Genomic DNA, 24,239 nt, shown 5'->3' on the forward strand with positions numbered 1-24,239 from the left:
GCGATGAATTTCGCGATTCCGATGCCATATTATGTTGGCCACGCACATATGGAACGCGTATGTGCGAAAATTGGAATTTTGACCCGGGACCGAAAAATTACGAAAATGCCCCTAAGACCATTTTATTTAATTCCGAAAATTGGTCAAAATTTTGGGGTTAACCAAGGTTAATTGGGACTAAGCCAGGTCTGGTCAACCATGGTTAGGGACAAAAGACCATTTCACCCCTAAATTATTGGATTTGATCAAATCTTGTCCTTTGGATCAAGGGCAAAAGTGTCCAATGGGCTTAGATAATGACACTTGGACTCCACTTAGACCATCTTTGACTCATTTGACCAGACTATTCTCTCTCTCGTGAAGACCATTCAGCCATTTCCCCCAAAATTTTCTCTCTTTTCCCGTTTCCATTTCTGCAGTTTACGTTTATAGCTCAAACCCAGACTGTTCACGCCGGAACAAGACTCACCGGTCTGCCCCCGCCCATCCAAAGACCACCAAGAATCGGCTGATTCAAGACCAGCCACCACAGCCCCGGTTTCAGTCCAGAACAGCCCTCTCTCTCTCTCTTTTTCTCTCTTCCCGTGGCCTCAGTAAACAAGCATCACGGAGCTTTCGCCGAGCTCCGATCGCTGCCTGCCGACACTCCAGCCTGCCCAAAGACGTCCATACGCCGCGCTAGCACCGCCCGTACAAAGTGGCCGCAGATGGGGTACTGCCACCGTCCGTACGGATCACTGCTTCACGCCGGACCAGTACGGACGCTGGGCGAATATGCCACCGCACTCGCTGCCACCGTCCTAGCCTGTCCGTACGGTGTCCGTACGAAAAGTACTGTTCACGCCGTCCGTACGTCGCCGGCGACGCTGCTACCGCTGTCCCGGCCCGTTCCAGCCCCATTCTGTCTCGCCTTTTTGGGTAAGTGTTTCCCCAAATGTCATTTAGGAGTTCGGGTATCGTAGGGCATGTTTAGGGTTTAGTTCGGGTAGTTTATGTGGCTATTTTAGGACTAAATTGAAGGCTGATTGTGTGGTTGTTGTGGGCTGAATCGGAGACTGAGTTGGCAAGGAAATTTGCGAGGTTTAGGAGGCTCGATGATGGCTGAGGTGTTGTGGATTGATTGTGACTGAATTGTGCGATTGATTGGTAGAATTATGCCTTGAATGGCACTTTGTATGTGGTTGTGTGGCTCGTGATGGTTGGCTGGTTTGGTGTGTGTTTCGGACTGAATGTGGCTTGGTCGTGTGCCTCGTGTGTGTGGCCGTGAGATGTGTGAGTATGGGAGTGTGATTGTGCAATGAATTTGTGTACCAAGAGTGTGTGGTTATGTGTGCGTGTTCATGTGACGAGAATGAGTAATCATGAAATGTGTGTGAGGTGTGTATGTTGACCATACGTGGTGGATTGTGTGTAAGGCGTGAGGTTGTGTATGACCGTGAGTGTTGTTGGCCATGTGTAAGTGTGATTTGAGTGGAACGAGGGTACAGAAATGTAGGATTGGTTGGAAAGGATCCGTCCTGAGGCGTGTACGTTTACGCGGGACGATGCCGTCCCTGACGAGGTGACGATGCCCGGCCCGACGGGGTGTCGATGCCTGACGTGGTCAGAAGACCGTTGGCCTGATGCGTTTTACGCGGGCGCGGTAGAAGGAAAGTGTGTGTAGGATTCCGTCCCGAGGCGTGTACGTTTACGCGGGACGATGCCGCCCCGACGAGGTGACGATGCCCGGCCCGACGGGGTGACGATGCCTGACGAGGTCAGAAGACCGTTGGCCTGATGCGTTTTACGCGGGCGCGGTAGTGGTGGAAGAGTTGAGAATGAGTGGAAATTGGCTTGAGGTGCGAGGATTGAGAAAGTGACGCATGGTGTGAGTTAGTGTGCGAGTGTGTTTTTATTGCGTGATGTGATGCTTAATTATGGGGTAGAAACTGCTAGGCACGGTATGGGATGTGCCCAAGTGGTTTATGTCTTATAATTAAGGCACGCGCGCGTCTGTGATTCCTTGCTGTGATGTGTTGGCTGTGTTATTGTCTAACGTGCAGGAACGTGCGTGATGGATTCTAGGTAGGGTCGCATGTGATTGTTAGTTTGGCCGATCGTTGTGTGTTATGTGTGTTTTCGTCTGGCGGTACGTGAGTGCCTACGTGGGGTTTGGGGTTGTACACTTATTGAGATTCGTCTCACGGTTGTATAACCGCCACTTTCGCACCCCGGCCCTAAACCCGGAAGTGCCCCTTTCTTTTGGAAGTTCGGGAGCCTGCTTTTGGTGCCCAAAGTGGAGTTGCGAGGTGAGTGTCGGAGGCTCGGACCCGAAGATTCGAAGCGACCGGAGGAGGGCGATCCTTAGGTTTTTCCCTAGGGTTTTAGGGGTTGTGTAAATCGGGTTGACCCATAGGGAAGTTAAGTTAACCAGACCTTGATCTTTTGTTAAAACGGTGGTGGAGGATGTTAGTCTGTATTTATGTCTGTAATATGATGTTTGTATATTTGGTGTTGTATGAATATGTGGTTGCTGGATTGTTCTGTTGTTCTACCCCGTTATCGTCATTATTTGTTCGGGGTTTTGTTATTCGCTTCCGCATGTGGCTCTGATGTTTGGGTTGGGTCGGCGACGTTCCTGGGACGTCGCATCATTTCGACCGGAGCAGGGGATGTCGCGAGCTCGTTGGGGTTCGGGGCATGACAATTGGTCATCTAGTAAGATTTTTCATCCTTGAACGGCCAGTGTGAGCGAATAGAGTAATACTTTTCTCGAAGCTCTATATTTTAAGAATGATTTGCTCCACACCGGGTATTTGTTTGATTGATTTTGGAAACTCCGGATTTGCCTACATATTACGTTATAGCAATGTTTTTCATTTATCCTTCCATTGGCAGCTTTTGTAGACTGCAAACAGATTAGCAGCTTGTGAGGCAAGGATGAAAATATCAAACACAGGTAAACAAGAATTCCCTAGTGATTTACAGTTTCCCTCTCTGTAAACCTAGGATTTGAAATTATCAACTAGAGGCCGGTGATCTTTTGCTACTCAATATTGTAAACTACGCCCAAATTTTCTTTGTCCAAAATTCATATTTTCTTTGAAAAAACCCTTGACCATTTTGAGTTCCTTTGTGAGTTGTCTTGTGTCCAATTTGACTAATGGCAGATGTCATGTTTGGGACAAAGGCCTTTTGGTTTTTCGTGATGAACAAAAACCCTATCCAGTTTCTTAATGTTCCCATGATGTTCCTCTTGAACGTTTTAAGAAGAGCATCAATTCCCAGTAAGTATGATGAACTGAGCTGAAATAAAATATAAGGTTCAAGTGTTTCTTGTTGGTGATAAAAAAAATGTTAAAGTAGTTTTGGCTAGTCTGTCATATATGAATGTACACCCCCTTAACATTACCAGTAGTCAAACTGTTGTTTTGAAATATTATCAAGCGAGGTAAACTGGTGCTTGCTTCTATGACAGGTTTGGTTGGTCTATGTAATGATCAAGGCTTACTTTAGGACTTCAATTCAATCAGCTGTATCAATGACCTTTTGCATACTTGGACAGTTTTTAGCCCGTTTGTGAAACAAGATGGGGCAAGGAGTTCAAGAATTTGCTCCCGCTTGATCCTATTGTTGTCATGGAATTGTTTTATCAACTGATTTGGGTGTGACTAACTTGGCTGAGGAACTTCAAATTCCATACCTGAGACTAATCAAAATGAAGAAAAGGGATTTTGCACATGAAGCATCAGCAACAGGTGAGGACCATTGGAAAGTTGAAGACTGCATGAAACTTACTCAGCTTCAGCGACTTGAAAAATTGGATTAATTTCTTTTGGATATTCGTGGTTGTGACTCATGGGAAACGCTATTGAAATTATCTAGAACACGCATCTTTGGAAATTATGAAAGAGATCCGTCTTGATCTCTCTGTTGAAATATTATATCGCAGTGATAATGATGTGATGATCTTATACCCTTATTACAACAGTGAGACGAGTCATGTTTCTTTAACAGAGGTAAATAAGCAGTAAACTATCATTTTTCTTATTATATTCATGGCCTACTTTTCATCACTATCTTCTTTTGACAAGATGGTCTTCCATGACAGGGTTTTGCACTTTCCTGAACTGCTAGTCTTACATAATTGAAGGAGCAAGTTAGTAGGTCGTAGAAGCTTGCACGATGTTTCAGCCAAGATCAAGATGTAGACCCAAATGTCAATAGAAGGCAGTGGTCATCTAGTAAGATTCTTCATCCTTGAATGGCCAGCGTGAGTGTATAGAATAATACTTTTCTTGAAGCTCTATTTTTTAAGAATGATTTGCTCCACTTTGGGTATCTATTTGATTGATTTTGGGGACAAACAACTTTCAATTTTCTGTGATGAATGAAAATCCTGTCAAGTTTCTTATTGTTCCCTCGATGTTCCCCTTAAACCTTCTAAGAAGAGCATAAATTTCCAGTAACTACAAGGAGCGAAGGTAAAATAAAATTCAAGGTTCAATTGTTTCAGGTTGGTGATAAAAAAAATGTAAAATTAGTTTTGGCAAGTCTATCATATATGATTGTAGACCACCTTAACATTATCAGTAGTCACACTATTGTTTTGAAAGATTATCAAGCAAGGTAAACTGGTGCTACTTTTATGACAGGCTTGGTTGGTCTTATGTGATGATCAAGGCTTAGTTTGGGACTTCAATTCAATCAGCTGTATTGATGACCTTTTGCCTAATTGAACAATTTTTTGCTTGTTTGTGAAACAAGCTGGGCCGAGGAGCTCAAGAATTTGCTAATTATTTTACATCCCTTTTGATCCTATTGTTGTCATGGAATTGTTTTATCACATGACTGATTTGAGTGTGGCTAACTTGGCCGAGGAACTTCAACTTCTATACCTGAGACCAATCAAAATGAAGAAAAGGGATTTTGCAGGGGAAGCAGCAGCAATAGCTGAGGACCATCTTGCGTGCTAACCTTGAAGAGGCTCATGGGCTAACTGGAGTGTCCTGAGGAAATTTTGATGCTTGTGAAGATCCAAAACACTCGATCTGAATGATAGTAAATGTAGTTTTTTAAATTGAATCTGCGTTCTATATGCTCATTACGTTCTATCCTTTTGTCAATCAAATACGTAGCCGCTGATATTTTTGTATGTTACCCTGATGCAGAGTTGTTTGATGCGGTTGCATTCTAATGATATCACTCCTCAACTCGATGAGGCTCTGCAGAGGGAGGTATGCACTAATAGGATCCTCCATTTCTATCAGTTTATTTGTGTGATAATATCCTTTGAATGTTGTCATATAGGTTTCTGATTTGATAGGCTCAGTTCTCATGTATGCGGCATTAAATTCGTAAAATTGAAATTGACCTCCTCACAAATTATCCTGTATTGCTGATTTTGTTGATTGGATATTTCCAATAACCAAGTAATAAATACATCTTTTTGTTCTGTAGTTTAGGCACTTCACTTTTTCAACAGGATTTTATTAACATCAATTCTATTCCTAAACACAAACAAGGAAAGTGTTGCTAATTGCTTACTTCTCCCAAGTCAGTTGTTTTCTTTTTCATCGGCCAGCTAATGAAGTCTCTGTTCATTGTGGTCCAACTGCGATTGGCATAAATGATGTTTAGGCATTTGTAACTTGTCTTTCATGGGGTAAATTGTGATGCTATGATGTTGGTTTTTTTCATTTACTGATAATTAGTCAGTGCTATTCTTCTTGTGCATATTTTAAAGCTGCATTTCATGAAACTCAGAGATAGTCCCCAAACACCACAGGATGGATATACGGGCAGGATTAAGCTATGTCATTATGGAAAGGCATTGCGAAGTTCCTTGCTATTAGCTTTTATCATGTGCTCCATGTTGTTAATACTCTTCAAAGGATTTTTGATATAAAGCGAGCTCTTCTCATGTGGTGTTTTAGTCCTTTGCAAGCTTTGGCATTGTGCCATTCGTCAGCAATGGCCAAATTACAACTCTCTTGTAGGAAGACCGCATGTGCGGGTGGTTCTATATGTGTAAGTTAAGCATAAGTCATGTTTCCTCAATAGAGGTAAAAAAGCAGTGAACAATCATTTTTCTTCGGAGATTCATGACCTACTATCATTATCTTCTTTTGACAAGAAGATTTTCCATGACAGGGTCTTTCCTAAATTGCTGGTCTTACATAATTGAAGAAGTGGGGGAGTTGGTCATAGAAGCTGACATGATGCTTCAGCCGAGATCAAAATGTAGACCCGAATGTCAATATAAGGCATTGGTCATCTAGTAAGATTCTTCATCCTTGAACGGCTAGCGTGAGCAAATAGAGTAATACTTTTCTCGAACCTCAATTTTTAGGAATGATTTTCTCCACACTGGGTATTTATTTGATTGATTTTGGAAACTCCAGATTTGCCTACATATATTGCTGTTGGTTACGTTATAGCAATGTTTTTCATTTATCCTTCTATTGGCAGCTTTTGTAGACTGCAAACAGATTGGCGGCTTGTGAGGCAAGGATGAAAATATCTAACATAGGTAAACAAAAATTTCCTAGTTATTTACAATTTCCCCCTCGGTAAACCCGGGATTCGAAATTTTCACCTAGAGGCTAATGATCTTTTGCTACTCAATATTGTAAACTACGCCTAGAATTTCCCTGTCCAAAATTCATATTTTCTTTAAAAAAATCCTTGGCCATTTTGAGTTCCTTTGTGAGTTGTCTTTTGTCAAATTTGACTAGTGACAAATGTCCTGTTATGGACAAACACCTTTCGATTTTTCGTGATGAGCGAAAACCCTGTCAAGTTTCTTAATGTTCCCCTGATGTTCCTCTTGAACCTTCTAAAAAGAGCATCAATTCCCCGTAAGTATGACGAACTAAGCTAAGATAAAATATAAGGTTCAAGTGTTTCTGGTTGGTGATAAAAAAAATGTTAAAGTAGTCTAGGCTAGTTTGTCATATATGAATGTACGCCACCTTAACATTACCAGTAGTCAAACTGTTGTTTTGAAATATTATTAAGCAAGGTAAACTGGTGCTGACGGGTTTGGTTGGTCTATGCAATGATCAAGGATTAATTTGGGACTTCAATGCAATCAGCTGTATTGATGACCTTTTGCCTAGTTGGAAAATTTTTTGCCCGTCTGTGAAACAAGCTGGGGCGAGGAGCTCAAGAATTTGCTAATTAGTTTACATCCCATTTGATCCTATTGTTGTAATGGAATTGTTTTATCACATGACTGATTTGGGTGTGGCTCACTTGGCTGAGGAGCTTCAAATTCCAGACCTAAGACCAATCAAAATGATGAAAAGGGATTTTGCAGAGGAAGCATCACCAACAGCTGAGGACCATCTTGCGTGCCAAACTTGAAGAGGCTTGTGGGCCAACTGGACTGTCCTGAGGAAGTTTTGATGCTTGTGAAGATCCAAAACACTTGATCTCGTCTCAACAGCACATACCTGAATGATAGTAAATGTAGTTTTTTAAATTGAATCTGCTTTCTGTAAGCATGTTAGGTTCTATTTATTTGTTAGTCAAATGAGTAGCTGCCGATTTTTTTGTATGTCACCTTGCTGCAGAGTTGTTTGATGCGGTTGCATTACAATGATATCACTCCTGAACTCGATGAGGCTCTGCAGAGAGAGGTCTGCACTACTAGGCTCCTCCATTTCTATTGGTGTATTTGTGTGATAATATCCTTTGAATGTTGTCATATAGGTTTCTGATTTGATAAGCTTAGTTCTCGTGTATGCGGCATTGAATTCGTAAAGTTGAAACTGACCTCCTCACATATTATCTCGAATTGCTGATTTTGCTTATTGGATATTGCCATTGACCAAGTAACTAATACATCTTTCTGTTGTGTAGTTTAAGCACTTCACCTATTCAGCATAATTTTATTAACATCAATTCTGTTCCTGAACACAAAGGAGGAAAGTGTTGTTGCTAATTGCATACTTCTTTTAACCCTATCGTTTTCTTTTCATCAGCCAGCTAATGACGTCTCTGTTCATTGTGGTCCAACTACAATTGGTGTAAATTATGTTTACGCATTTGTACCTTATCTTTCATGGGGTTAATTGTGATGCTGCGATCTTGAATATCTTCATTTATTGATAATTAGTCAGTGCTAACTTCCTTGTGCAGATTCTAGCTGCATTTCATGAAACTTGGAGAAAGTCCCCAAACACCACGGGATGGAGATACGGGCAGGAATGAGCTATGTCATTATGGAAAGGCATTCCAAAGTTCTTTGCTATTGGCGTTTATCATGTGCTCTGTGTTGTTAATACTCTTCAAATGATTCTTGATATAAAGCAACCTCTTCTCACGTGGTGTTTTAGTCCTTTGCAAGCTTTGACATCGTGCTATTCTTTAGCAAAGGCCGAATCTCGAAGTGCTTGCAGGAAGACCGATGTGCAGGTGGTTCTGTATGTAAAGTTTAAGTATTAAATCAAATTTGTTAACAAGATAACCGTTAAGATGTCCACTTCAAGCTACAATTTTGCGACTGGAAGAGAGACTATTTTCTTGGAAAAAGCGAATGTCTTGGAATTAGCAAATAATCTGTCAATTGCAGCCAAGAGTTCCAATGAAAAGCTTTTCAAGAAGACGGTGGTTTCTCATTAGGAAGAAAGTGAAACACGAAATAAAAGCATTCATTAGTGTAAAATCATCTCTCTGGTCTGGTTACATCGGAAAATTCATATGTAGGCATTTTGCAATCACTTTTATCGTATAATCTTGAACTTCATTTTTTTATGCATGAATCTAAGTGCAGAAGAGACACATTTGTGTACATTTTCACACTTGAAACCTCTTTTTCTTTGGCGTTGGCTACGGTTGAAGACTATTGGAAAGTGTGGACAAAATTTTTGGAAGGGTGAAAAGAGCCCTCCCCAAACTCATTTGGTTTGAACAAAAAACTTTAAAGGGTCATCTAATTGGTTAATAATCAGACTCTACTACACTAAATTGTGTGCTCGAGCTTTGACTAGATAGAGCTCAAGACAAGGCCAAGTAGCTTGTTAAGCCAAGTTCAATTATGTAAGTACTAACACGTATATAATGCGGTTCGTGTTTAAAATACTTGCTAAACGTACTTAACGTAAAATAATTTAATTTTCAGAATATTGGTCAAACATTACATGAGAAAAGTCGCAAGTTAAGTCAATGTATCGACTCTACGCTTTATTTACTTAGTTGCTTGACAGATGTCTAGGCAAATTAATCCAAAGGGCAATAGCTTTGTGTTTGGCTACTTATAGAACATTAGTTACAACCTTATTTGCTGAACTGATTTGAAGTTGGAAAACCATGAATTGACAGGATAAAAGGATGAATGTGTTAAACCAAGTGAACCGATTCGGTTTTGTTCATGGGTTTTAAAGCTTTTCTTTCTTCTGCTTCGATTTCGTGCTAGCGATTTGCTTCTAGCTTGATTTTGAAAGTTCTATCACATTTTACATCAAGATCCTAGAAAATTACAGCCATTTGAACAATAACTACGTAAGTTTTGATAGGATTAAAGAGGGTTCGCTTTGGTGCTTTTCGGTTTGCCTCATTTTGTAACTCCGAGCTCGACAGGACGGTATTGGAAATATGAAAGCTGTCCTCAAATCAGAATGGAACTATAGAAGTCCTTTCGGTTCATTTAACACCTGCAAACTGCATATTAGAATATATAGCTTCGGTAGTTTTCCATATGATGAATCATATAACGAAGAGGAATCGAAATAGACAAATTGAGGAAATTAGGGGGTTAAAGAACCCCAAAAGCGGAGGCTTAAACAAAATTTGGCCAAAAAAGAGTTCTAGAAAACGAAATCGACCACGAAGTAGATCTAAACGTCAAATACTACAATGAAAGCAGTCCTCTTATTTTGCAATCAGCATCATGTTGTTGAGTAAAGCGCTTACTGAAAAGAGGAGAAATTAGCACGTCAGACAATTTTTACTTTGCATGGGCATGCATGCATGTGTGCTGAAACATGTTGCAGATAAATCAAAAGGTAAGGAAATTCGAAAAAAAAAATCGGCAAATATAAATAAATATGAATGACATAATTTGTCATCTCATTTTCCTTTGTTTTGAATGTTGGAGATCGATGAATGAAACAACGATTTGAATGAACATTATACAGGAAAGATCAAACATCGTGGCACTCTTCTGAATACTTAATTACCATTAGATACATATTAAGATGATAACCCAGTAAACAAAACAAACATCTCTGTTTCCTCCTGACTGATTTCATCCTTTTCTCTCTTGATGATGATGAGTATGATATTCTATAATTTCTACATATTAAAATCAACGCACGAAGCTCGAGCATTTGCACTTCAACCATCGGAACCCTTGTTTGAAAGAAACCTTGAACTTGCCCTCTGACCGAATAAAGCTTGTATCTGGCCACCCTCCTCTTTCTCTTCTCCAGGTCATTCCACCACGACGGTTTTATCGACTTCAAAAACAAAAGAAATAGGCAAAGGCCAGAGTCCATTACGACTTACAACATCAGGTTTGTCTATTCCCATCCCAAAGGCAATGGTAGCACATACAATCTGGACCTCTCCAGTATGCCATTTCTTTTGAACAGCTACTCTTTGACGGGCTACTAATCCAGCATGATAGTACACTGCCTTTATAAGGCACTTCTCATTCAAGTATTTTGCGACTTCAACACATTCACCCTTCGAAAGGCAATATACTATGCCACAACAATTAACACAACGATTCTTTAGCAGCTCTCCAAGCTGCTTCAGTGGTTCCTTGGTCTTAGCTATGACCCCTCATATTTTAGATTTGGTCTGTCAAAGCTTGTCTCAAGAACAAAAGCATGGGGAATCCCAAGAGCTTTTAGGATATCCTGTGATGGATGTATAATTCAATCAGAACAAACAGATTATTTCAACATAATCAGGAGGTTAACGTGTAAGTTTAGTACCTCACAAACTGACTGAGTGGCAGTTGCAGTTAAGGCCATCACTGGGACATATGGAAAGTTTTGTGTTGGAAATATAACGCGGAAACGACAGGATCTTGCAAATTAAGTTAATGCGAAAATACCAGAGAAATAAACGAGGAACGATAAAGGACACCAGAGATTTACGTGGTTCGGTCCGAATATCGGTACCTACATCCATGGGGAGAGCCAGCAACAAATAATCCATTATAATCGGAGAATCAGAGTTACAATTCTCTCAACGCTCGAGTGTTTCCCACACCTAAATTTAAGCCCAAACCCAAAGTGTTTACGAATAAACAACTTAATTGGACAAAATAAACTCACTGCACAAATCTCCATGTGTTGAAGCCCAAAGTGAAACGCTCTCGTATGATCAAAATCAAGAACGTCGTACGTACTTTCTATTTGTTCTCGCGCGGCGTCCTTCCCTGAGAGCTTCGTGGGCGTTCTCGGCTTGTGCGGTTCTGTGCGTGTGCGGCTTCAAACCCTCGCAGAAGATACCACGCCTTTTATATGTGTGCCCCTTCTTTCTCTTTTATTTTATTATTTAATTCCAAGAGTCAACAAAGAATAACTTTGACCAGGGCCCACCAGTTTTCCTTCTCTGTTGAAGACGTCCTTCACTTTACGTGCCATCAGAAGGATTTCTTTTATAGGCTATTTTGAATATTTTCTCCAAAAGAAAATATATATATATCTCCACGATAAATATGAAATTTATCCAAGCGAGTCACGTTCCGTAAACGATTCAAACTCGAGACATAAATTCAACATTTTGCTTGAGACATTCCACTCCCCTGTAATCTGGACGAAAATCATGTCCCCATTGACTACAATAATGACAACCACGAAGTGACAGTCAATGAGCTTTACTCGTTAATCAATCAAATGTAAAAGAAAAGCTCAAACCAGTAGTACGTTCCTTTCATGAGATCACACTGGCAAAGCAAATCCAGTTAAGACCTTGTAAGAAACACAATCAATGACCACATGGGTGAACCTTTGCCTTTCTCAAGCTGATAATATATAGTATAACCGTCAATAGAATAAATAGGGACTCAAGAACCAGCTTAAGAGACTGAGTATCATGCCAAACAAAGACACGAGATGGGATCCTTATCCAAGTTTATGCTGGTTCCAATTACTTAAGGAAGTAATCTCCATTGGAGCTGATTTAAGTTATGTCTTCTTTACTCAATATAATGAATGAATGTGCCACTAAGTGTTCCCAAATGACGGAACCTAGATCTTTTCCATAGTTCAAACAAGGAACACTGCATTATGTCATATTAGAACTTCACAGGGGTCAGGGCTTCAGAAGGTCTAGTGTAACACTGACAAATTAATTAGGCTATAAACACTGAAAATGCAAAGTTGTTTGGAAAAAGAGTTCAATTTTGTCTGATGCCATACATTGGAACCCATGGTTATGTACCTGAATCACTTCCTATCGCTTAATCTTCATTTGAAAAACATTTCCTTCCTTAGTTCGCGACCTTCTCAATAGAGCTAAACAAAGCAGATTAGAAGATCGTGTTAAAGCTTAAATTCTGACATACAGGTCTACCCATTTACATTTAGTTGGTGGAACCATTGATCAAAGTGCACCTGGCTTGTGCTCTAAACATTGTCTCCACACATACTTCTACATGCGATCATTACACAAACAAAATACTGTTGACATTCACTAACCTGGTCACATAAACTTTCACCACCTCCAGTGGGCATGAGAATGAAGCAATCTTGCTTGGTTACAGAAGCTTCACAAGCCTGATGCTGCGTTGGTTGAAATGCCTTGTTTCCGAATATTACAATATTTTCCAATTTTATGTCATCCAAGGCTTGCAATTCTTCATAACTCAGAGTCCCTTGTTTGCATGTCGAAATCCGAGAGCAATGTCTTTTATTTGAAACTGAAGATATCGAACCCTGAGTGACAGTGCTCTTACAGTCCTTCAACACAAATAAGCCTCTTCAGCACCATAAATAGTTTCTGACATGGATTAATGGAAAATGAAAATTGTGCACAATGAAATCCCAAGCCTTCATTTCGCAAAACACTCCCATCAACGATGCTGGATGCTAAGTTCCACACTTGGATGATGTACTATACTCTCAAAATATTTGAGAAATATAGGTATTGTTACATCATCCAAAACAAAAATCAACTGTTTTTATTGACTAGACAGTTCTAATATAAGTCATTTTAGATCTTAAAGATGTGGAAGTAACTGGCAAAAGTTAGGAGTGTCTATTATACATTTGATCTGATGAGAGCCCTTGTAAGCAATTTACTAAATGCTTTTGTACAGGTACCCTGCGTAAAGTCCTTTGCTGTGAGCAGAATTACAAGCAAACTGGAAATGATCAAGGAAAGACATAATTTTAAGAGCAAAGGACAGTGACACACTAATTTAAGGGGTTGGGCAGTTTCGTCTACATCAACGGGAGGAGTTGATTCACAATGACCAAGAGGGAATTACAATAAGAAATAAATCAATTTCTCACTAACCAAAAGACTCCACAAGCTTCGGCCAATCCCAAGCCAAATCTAGGTCCATGATTAAAAAACTCGAGCCACAAACTTAGGGTCTGTTTAGTAACGTTTCTGTTTCTTTATTTCTCTGTTCTTTTGTTCTCCGGAACAGAAAAAGAACAGAAATCCGTTTAGTAAAAAAAATCTATTTTTTTGTTTCTGGAACAAAAAAGTGTTCCAGAAATAGATTTGGAACAGAAACAAGAAGCAAAAAAAATCTGCTTCTTGTTTCTGGAACAAGAAAAAAAGAAACGATTTTTTTTCTACAGTTCTCCAAAAATAAGAAACAATCCATCGGCCGCAACCCGCCCACCGCCGCCTCTCGCCGTCCTTCGCCGCCACCTACCGCCCGCCGCCCGCCGGCCAACGCTCGCCGGCCGCCTCCCGCCCGCTGGCCGCCTCTTGTCGTCGACCACTGTTCTCCGCCGCTCGACGCTTGTCGCCACCCGCCACCGGCCGCCGTCCTCCACCGCTGGCCGCCGTGCTCCATCGCCCGACGCCGGCCGCCACCCGGCTACCGGCCGCCTCTCCCCGCCAACCACCCGACCGCCGGCCAACCGCCGTGCTCCACTGCCTCCCACCGCCGGCCGCCATCCTCTGCCGCCGCCGACCACCGTCCTCCGCCCCCCACCGCCACCCGCCGTCCTCCGCCGGTAGCCCAGAAGGGAGAAACTCGTCCATGGAATAGAAATGGATCATTCGCGCCCTAAACGCGTTTCTATTCTTTTTCTATTCTAGGAATAGAAATTTTGTGCAGTTACTAAACGCTATTTTTTGCTCAGAAACTGTTCCAAGAAATAGAAATAGAAAATACTATTTCTGATCAAAAATTATTTCTGGGAACAGAAACGTTGCTATGCAGACCCTTAACAACTATCAACCAAATTAGTTTTGGGCATGGGAAACAACGTGCCAAGCCACCCTGCTTTTCTTTCTTTTTCTTAATCCCTTCAAACTGGTGGGGCCAGAAAGGAGTGAGACAACTTCACAGTTTTCAGAAGCATACGATTCTAAAGAACAACTGGCCAGAAGTTGAGTGGATGAATTGCCCGGAGTACTGCTTTGATCAGGAATATAGCATGTGGATTTCCTGCCCATTTTACTGCCAAATATCTAATCTTTGTCTTCACTGTCAGTAGAGGAATCCACCTCAAGAAAAGTTTGATTTTTCTCAGGTTGTGGAGAATCTTCTATAATATTAACATCGTGCACAACATTGCATTCGCCGTCATAAGGGATATCTTGGCCAAACATATCAGCCAAAACTCCACAAGCTTCTGATTCCGCAGCTTGCAAATCATCCGAATCCTCAGTATCTTGCATGGTTTCTGAGAGCAATGTCTTTTATTTGAAACTGACGATATTGAACCTTGAGTGACAGTGCCCTTACTGTCCTTCAACAGAAATTAGCCTCTTCAGCACTGAAATAGTTTCTGACATGAATTGACATGGAAAATGAAAAATGTGTACAAAGAAAGCACAAGCCTTCATTTACGCAAAACATTCGTATCAAAGATGCTGGATTGCTCAGTTCCACGCTTTGATGATCTGCTATACTCTCAAAGTATTTGAGAAATATAGGTATTTGCACATCGTCCAAAACTAAAATCAACCTTTTTATTGACCAAAGAGTTCTAATAGGTCATTTTGGATCTTGAAGACCGTGGAAGTGAATGGCAAAATTTAGGAGTGTCAATTGATTATTTGATTGGATGAGACCTCATAAGCAATTTACTAAATGCTTTTGTACATGTACATTGTGTACGTCCTTTGCGGAGTGCGGAATCACAAGAAAATTGGAATCAATCAAGGAGAGACTAAATTATAAGAGAAAAGAACAGTGACACGCTGATTTAAGTGGCTTGGCAGTGTTGTCTATGTCCATGGGAGAAGCATACCATGGATTACAAAGATCGTCTAGCCAGAAGTTGAGTGGATGAATTGCTCGCGGTATTGCTTTGGTCAGGAATATAGCATGTGGATTTCCTGCCAATTTTACTGCCAAATATATCATCTTTGTCTTCACTGTCAGTAGACGAATCCACCTCGAGAAAAGTTTGATTTTTCTCAGGCTGTGGAGAATCTTCTATAATAGTAACATCGTGCACAACATTGCATCCACCGTCATTAGGGACATCTTGGCCAAACATATCGGCCAAAACTCCACAAGCTTCAAATTCCGCAGCTTGCAAATCATCCCAATCCTCAGTATCTTGCATGGTTTCGGCAAGTTCTGCTAGAAAGTCATCACCACAATGCTCCACAGTGATAAACTCTCGACCTTTGTCCCCTTAAAAAAAACCAAAACGAAGAACGAGATGATTAAGTCAATAACACTACTCCGCCAAACCCACAAAGAAATGACAACGAGATTAACGCTCAACGAACAAAATTCAACCAGCTCCAGTCCATTGAAATCCAAAGTAGACCATTTCGCAGCCATCGTCAGAACACTGACTAACCGCAATAAGTCTCCTTATTTATGAATGCACAATCAATCAATCAATTCAGAAATCATCCACGCCCCAATCAGCAGATACCACCCAATTTGGCCAATAACCAAGAAAAGCCCACCATCGAAAGTAGCCTCAACACATCAAACTGGAACAGTGCCAGATATTTTGCGCGTCAGTAATAATACTTCACTGAGCCAGCTCCGATCTATTCAAACCTAGAGCAGACTATTCCACGGCCATACTCATCGTGGTGGACGATGGAAATACCTACACAACCTCTGCAAACGGTAATCTCAGCATGAAAAAACACGCGACGAAGAGACGATTCGAGTTACCGTAGAGGGAAATGAGGCGGTCCAGGCACTTGGTGGCGGACTGCTAGTCGAAGCCGAACTCGAGAGCCAAGCTCAGCAACCGAGCTTTCTCTACCTCCCCCAACCCCCTGATCCTCCACTGAATCTCTCAACCCTCTTGGATGCATGAGTCAGAATGGAATCGAATTGAGCCGTAGTCTCTCTCGAGAGAGAGAGAGAGAGCGCGCGCTCAAAGTGCTCTTGCTCGAAAACCTTTGGCGGAGATGGCGGGATTTGACCCTTACTTCCATTTTTATATGCTAGAGAATGGGAGAGACTGGAGCCATATTTTCTCAATTTTTTTTTGAAAATTCTGTTTTCGCACCTGAAGTTTGTTTAAGCTCTATTTTTTCCCCCGTATAAGTTTTTCTGGTTTCATTTGACACCCTTGGGTCTGTTTTTATATTTATTTATTTCCTGGGTTGGAGTCATTGTTGGCCTCGGTGCTCGCTTATAATCTTCTCAAGGCGAGGAAAACGAGTGTCAGAGCAATGACGAAGCATCCACATCTTCGTTCGTCTCTCTCCAACACCGACAGCAACAGGAGTGGGAAGTGAATCCCCATGATGCATTCTTGATCTTTAGAGGCTCCGACAATCTCATAAACGAAGGAACCATACCAATATTTGTGTTCACGGATGATAACAGCCTCCCTGTTGGCAAAGGGTTGGGTTCCCGGCACCTTGATGCGATCACATGGTCTAATATTTTCTGTGAACAAACATAGCCTAAGGTTCCATGCAAGTTACCTAGTCGGAAGATATAAAAATGACCAAGACAAATAATTAGTGAATAGTGAGGCAGGGTTATTAATTTTTCTTATTTCAACCAAACAAGATCTATTAGTTGTCCTCGGCCTAGATCGATATAAAGCGAAAGTGCGACAAAATTTCATTATGATCGACCAACAAAAAAAGTAAATCTCATTTATGATCCTTTGAAATTCATTAATAACTCTTCCTGTGACTATTGTGGAAAAGTCAATGGTTGTCCACTAATAAAACATTTTCAAGACGCAAATCTTTTAATAATGGACAGTAAATCACGTTCCATTCTTTAACAAAATCATTGCTTTTTCTTTTTTTTTGTCCATTTGCCTATGCAGCATAACCCATGTATAAGTGATCACATTTGGGCGACTTCTCAGGCTAGTCATAGTGTTAAAGAACTTCAAAAGCCTCTGCCACTAGTCTTACCGTGCGATAACTGTGTGGTGTATATGACAACATCTAGCTCCCCAGCCTCTTGTCTTCCGTATGCTTTAGCAATCGAAAGCCTACTCTAGCGTTACCAACAAGCCCATTGATCGAAGTGTTAAAGCTCGAGTTGTGGGTTCAAGTCCAAGATTGGACCTTTTCAAATTGGCATAGGCAATTCATCAAAATGCTGAGTGTAAAAACGTTGGGAGTCATTCCCTTCGAATTCATCCGATCAATCATCTTAATGGCGGTGGCGTAATGCTTATTTATCTTCTCCACAACCTGCAAGAGTTGGGTGAAACGGGGAGGTGAAGGCAAAGGGTCCATCCCAATCATCCTCTTCAAGTAGAATAAAGCCGTAGTTAGATATCTCGGTGTGTGTTCATTACTGAAGATGGATTCGGTGATTGGGCACCGATTTTAGTTTAAAGAAGTCCCATATCTGCTCTTTGGGCGTGTGACCCCTAATCTTGTTCTAATGATACATTTTATTATCTAAAGCTTGTTTTTATTTTAAAGTTGTCTGGAATTGTCTTGTTATTTCTCCCTTGTATTTTTGTGGAAATAAATAAAATGTTACTTTGACCAAAAAAAAAAAAGTAACCTAAACACATCAAGCTGGAACAGTGTTGGACATTTTGCTCATAAGTAAGACTACTTCACTAAACCCGCTCTGATCTATTCAAACCTAGAGCAGACTATTCCACAACCATCGTTACCGTGTCGTGGGGACGAGAACTACCTTCATAATTTCTGCAAACGCTAATCAACAAGAAAAATGGGTGACAAAGTGATGATTCATGAATCGTAGAGCGAAACGAAACGGTCCAAGCACTTGTTGGTGGACTGCTCATCGAAGTCGAACTCGAGAGCCAAGCTCAGTAACCGAGCTTTCTCTAGCTCCAAGCCCAGCTCCTCCATGGAATTTCAACCTGTTTGAGCGATTCGGTCGATTGATGATGCACGAATCCGAATCGAATTGATCCATAGAGCGCACTCGAAGTGCTCTCGTTCAAATACCTTCCCGGCGATGGTAGGATTGATGTTTTTCCTTTGCCTTTTTATATGCCAGAGAATGGAGAGATTGGAACCAATTTTTTTTTTAATTTTTCTGACAATTCCATTTTCGCACCTGAAGTTTGTTTTAAGTTCTATTTTGCCCCCCTCATTAGTTTTTCTGGTTTAATTTGACCCCCCTATGGGTCTCTTTGGTGGGAGGTTTTTCTTTTACTTAGTTCTTTTCTGGGGTTGAGCCATTCTTGACCGTTGCAGGAATATGAGTGAAGGCTCATTCGCAGAATATGAGTGAAGGCTCATTCGCAAACACAGTACTTGCATGTTGTTCTTTATAAATCTACGAGACGTATCTCAAATTTCTTTTCTGTTGCTGTGTATAAGCAAAACAAAAAAATTGACAAAGTAAATTTTTTTTAATTGACATTTTTATGTTTATATATTAATATATATTTTTTAACGAGTAGGGAAACGAATGGCGTGTCACTCAATCACTAGTCAAAGCGATAGGCAAGTGAAGAAAAAGCTCATGGCGCCACATAGAGTGGGCTCCACGTGTCGGGGTGTACCACACTCGAGCGTCAGGCCAACTAAGAACGAGCCACGTGAAAGCAAATGGAAAAATCATTAATATTCTCTTTTTCGATTAACATGAATTGCATGTACACAGGGTTCAGACTCATTAAAATATATATCAAATTAATTTTTTATTTTAAATTCATGAAAATCTATTTTTTAAAATTTAGCTCATTCATATATGATTCATGTCACTAAATATGAGTTAAAAAGTAGATTTTTGACCATTTTTCAACGTCTCTAGCGGTGAGAGGCTTTCATTTCAACGGAAAGGGAAAGCACAATGTTGTCCATCTTCACTTTGATTTACACGGCCGTGTGATCCCATTACAAAGAGAACTAACAAAATGTGAGAGTTAGCTGGTTAAAGAAGTAAAATTTCTTCATCAAAGACACGCAAGTCCACGGTAGGATTGTGTGTACCCAAGCACATCTGGTTCATCTTTTGAGGCAAGAGAAGAAGTAATTTCCAATATGGACAGCTTGCCAAAGTTGCCAAGTAAAGGAGACGATTGCAGGGCTCTTTTGAAATAGCGCCATGTGAAAACTAATTTTCCAATGTGAACACCTTGACTCCAACGTAAAGGTATGGATTCTTTCGGTCAATGGGGTCAGGGAAAGCAAAAGGTCACCCATCCTTCACATTGATTTGCGTGGCCACGCGGTCCAATTACAAAGAGAAAGTAACAAAATATCCCTTAAAGTCTAAATTGAGGTAGTCTTGCCCATTTGGAGGAAGGGATTGTTTTGGTGGGTCTTGGTCAAAAAGGTGAGGGTTAAAAAGAAGTCCAATTGCCTCGTCGAAGAAAGGCAATTCCACCACAAGATTGCGTGTCTTCAGAGAAGAAGTAAAAGCTTTTATTTAAAGTCCTGAGTGCTTGTGCTTGAAGAGGAGAAACGCCAATCACCATAAATCACTCATACTCTCGTTTTTGTTATGAGATATTTGGTTTTGATAGCTTTAGGGCTTTTTTTTCGTTTGGGGTAAGAAATACTACTTTTATTTATCATTAGGAGTTCAAGATAAAATCCAAAGAAGTTGGGGGGCTGGGCTAATCAAGAAGAAGAAAGAGGCGAAAATTACAAAAAAAGTTATAAACCTAATATAATTGTGCAAATTCAATCTTAAACATTTTGCATGTATATCAATTCAGTCCATCCGTCCAATTTTGGTAAGCCAACGCTGACGTGGATGTTGGCCAGCGCCCACATCAATACCGCCCAATGCTAACGTGACAATTTTTAAATTTTTTTAAATTTTTTATATTAAATTTATATTTTTTTTCTTTTTTTTCCTTCCTTCTTTTGTTTCCCACTATGGCTGGCGAGCTATGGCCAGTGAGGGTCACCGAAGCTCGCTGACCACAGGGCATGCGCCATGAAGCCCTTGCTCAGCCTCACCCAAATCTGGGCGAGGCCATGGCCGCCATCGCCCATGGCTGGTGAGGCTTACTTCACTAGACTTCTGCTCTTGGGCACAATCAAAGGTAAAAAAATTAATAAAAAATATATTAAAAAATTGTCATATCAGCGTCGCCTGGGTGGTCGGTGTCTACGTAAATGCCGGTTGGCCAAAATTGGCAGGATGTATTGAATTTGTACAAATTCAAAATGTTTAAGATTGAATTGGCAAAAAAAAAAGGTTTAGGACTGAATTTGGCATAATTACAATATGTTTAGGATTTTTTTTGATAATTTTTCCGAAAAAAAAAGTAATCAACTGTTGGGTTTTAGCTACCCAATCAGCTAATTGATTCGTCGTTCTTCCACGATGAGCCACGGGTATACTTTTGAATTTAGCCCCTGGTGGCCAAGAAATACTACCTTTATTTTCATTGAGTTCTCAATCCAGATTTTGCTAAAAATTACTTTTTTTGTCTAAAAATAAACCTCAAACTTTAAGTCCAGTCCCAAATCTGCCTCGAATTTTGTTTTGTGTAAAAACATCACCAAAATTCAATTTATTTTAAAAAATATACCCTCGTAATTCAGCCCTAACTTGACATGGCACTTCCACATTGACAAAGTAATGGAGCTTTTGTTAGACAAAGAAAAGTTCGGAGCAAATTTGGATTGAACCTAAAAATTAGGTTTTTTTTTAATTTAAGAAAAGTTTTTTGGTGTGGATTTCTTATCATCCTTAACTTTTATATCCTAGAATGGATTTATTTTAAAGAATTTTAATAATTTTTATTTAGTTTGATTTGTTATCGAAGTGGAAATGCGATGTCGGTATGCACCTATCGCCCACTACTTTGGCGATGTGGATTTGTTATAGCACGAGGGCAAATTTTTAAAATAAATTGAATTTTGATAATTTTTTTTAAATAAAATAAATTTAGAGAAAAATTTTTTTAAATATATTTGAGATTGGATCTTAAAATTTGAGATTTTTTCTGAAATAAAAAAATATTTGGGACAAATTTAAAACTTGACCTAAAGTTTAGGGTTTTTTTGGGGGAATTTACCCCACCCATGCCCACGTGATTACGTTCCAGCAAGAGAGTCAAACAGAGCCGCGTTGTCCGACTCCCGAGTACCAAGGTTCTCTGTACTTCTTCTAGATCTGAAAGTGCATCAAACGCCTCTACCAGAGAGCGAGAGCTTCGGCTTGAATCGGCGAGCAAGCGGGTGATTTCTTCATCGCGAATCCCATCGAGCAGTACACCTGAGGCGTCGCCAAGAACACCCGCAATCGCTCCTTCCGAACCACACCGGCTTCAAAGGACCCCCCATCGATATTTCACCTTGAGGGACCGGTTTCTTCGGCGGGCACCGATTCGCAGGTAAATCAACTCGAATCGTGTCAAAGTTTCGAACTTTCAGCGTCCCGCTTGCTATAATTTCTGATCACAGGCTCCGCCGAGGCATATTAGGGTTCCTGGGTGTTTGGGGGGGTTTCTTCGTCGGAGCACACGAGGTCGTCTCTGGATTTCCAGATACACCGGAGAAGAGCTGCGATCTTATCGAAAGATAGTGAGTTCCCTTGTCCGTCGTTGGTGATTTTCGTAGTAGACACTCGTCCTTTCGCGTGGATGTTCTGACCCCGAGATCTGCAAAATTTGCCTCGGTGTCTTTCTGAACCGAGCCGGTCCAGGTTGAGGCATGAAGGTGTGAATCCTTGGGTTGTACCGCCTTCCGGGACTCGGACACGACTTGATCTGCTGCTGCTGCTTCGAGGCAACTTCTTCCTCTCAAACACCGAAACCCATCACAGTAATTTCATCTCGACATCGCTCCTCGAGGTAAGCCCGACCTTCATTCTCTGATAGGACAAAAATACATTGGACCATTACTCATCGCATAACACCTAACGTCCTTTTAAGGCATACAAAATATCACTTGTGAAATTCCCTCGACTTTTTCCAAAATCATCATCACATATATTGCTAATTTTTCTTGCTACAATCTTTTTATTCAAGCTAATCGGGTATGAACGGGTTGGAGCGGTTGAACCCTGGTGGAATCGCATGCTGGCCCTCACCGGAATGGTTTGACTGAGGTCCCTTGGGCCAAAAAGCCCGTTCGATGAAAATTACGAAAATGCCCTTCTAGACCCGATTTTGGGTCCATCGGCCCTATAAGTACCCCAATTGTCCAAAATTACTCAAAGCCGTGAAACATCCAAAATACTCGGTTTTTGCAGAAATAATTCATTTTTTTTCCTTGAAAACAGTTAAAAACTAGATTTTTCCAAATGTCGATCGTGCTCATCTATTGTCTTCAATATTTACACGAAGCCTTTCAAAGGTTACGGATCAGAATTGTCAACAATAAAAATTTATCTGAACAGATCGGATCAACTATAGAATTTTTGGATGTCCATAAAACCTTTTTCCATTATATTGGCAATTTTCGTAATTTCTGGAAAATGACAGAAAATTCAAATGTTTTCCGGACATTATGAAAAATTCACAATTGTACTATTTTTTTGTGCTGGTTACAATGAAAAACTTGAAAGTGAGCAAAGCTGCTGGTTTCAATGCACTTACACATATTTAGTATGTGGATAATTTTTAGGTGGACTTTATCTTTGCAGATTGAATAACAGAAACTCGTCATAAAGTGTGGTTTTCACGCAATTTAAATGCTTACAGCAAAGACGTGACTTTTATGTTTATATAGCATAGAAAGTTACTGACCTACGACGGATTTGACAATAAGATTTATGCATGTTTAGGGCGGGAGGAGAATGTAGCATTTACAGGAAGTAAGAACGTCTTTGATAATGATATAATGGAAGATTCACAAGACGGTTAGAGCCACATTTATCTGTTTAACAAAATGGTTTTTAAAGTGTGGATATGAACAGAAGTGGTCATTCCGTACTCTGGTCCACATTGTGTGGCTTGACTTTGGCTTGCCATCTGAAAACGACTTCATCGCTACCAGTCAATCAGCAATAGAGGGATACCTGTCCGTCAATAATAATTCGAGACTTATCGTCTACTACGGTCTCTCTCTCTCTCTTTTCTCACTTTGTCTTTCGCATTCGGCCTCTCTCTTGCAGAAACCATTCGAGACTATCGTCTACTGATTAGTCCTCACGCGCTTTCTCTGTTCTTTTCCCTCTTCAAAGTTCTCGCCCAGGCTTGTTCAGGGTCTCCTCTCCCCGATCTCGCGCCTCTCTTCGCATCTCAGCTCGCAGGAGGTAATCACTTTTTCATCCCTTACTAGCGTGTCGTTTCTGTTGATTCTGTCACTTTGTTATCAGAATAATCGGCTGAACTAAGTGTGTTCTGGGCCCTTTTTGTCTATTGGGGACGTCGGGGTGGCCGCTGAATAGCAGAGGAGGGTCTTCTATTCTCTCTTTTGGAGCCGCTGTTGCCTGTTAACGAGGTATGTCCCCAGCTCAGATTTTACTTAGGTGCAAAAAGAAAGCCCTTTGTTTTCGACTTTAGATGTGGCTAATCCTATGATGGCCTTGCTGGCTGATTGTTAGTTGCATCGTAATTCAGTATTTGATCTTTTGTTGAACTAGAACGAGGAGGTCTGCAAGTGCACTAGATTCTATTGCGCGCAAAATTGCCACATTTCACTTGAATCCAGAGACCATTATTTTTTATGCGTTGTGAGGTTTCTTTGTGTTTGAAGGTCCTAGATTAATTTATAGAAAAATAAATCAGAAAAATAAAAGTAGGCTGGTTTGAGGGTCAACT

General features: G+C 40.7%; 1 protein-coding gene across 1 annotated transcript in view; it reads left to right on the top strand.

Annotated features, from left to right (window-relative positions):
- The window catches only part of LOC115662822 (disease resistance protein RPV1-like), a 207,020-nt gene that overhangs the window by 31,480 nt on the left and 151,301 nt on the right, over positions 1 to 24,239 (top strand). Inside the window, exon 3 of the mRNA XM_056309531.1 lies at positions 21,744 to 21,866. The gene's annotated coding sequence lies outside the window, so the exon portion shown is untranslated. The remainder of the gene's footprint in view (positions 1 to 21,743; positions 21,867 to 24,239) is intronic.

This window comes from Syzygium oleosum, unplaced genomic scaffold (genome assembly GCF_021117445.2).
Source record: "Syzygium oleosum isolate NSW1041296 unplaced genomic scaffold, Sole_v2.1 Sole_v2.03, whole genome shotgun sequence".
Taxonomy (NCBI): Eukaryota; Viridiplantae; Streptophyta; class Magnoliopsida; order Myrtales; family Myrtaceae; genus Syzygium; species Syzygium oleosum.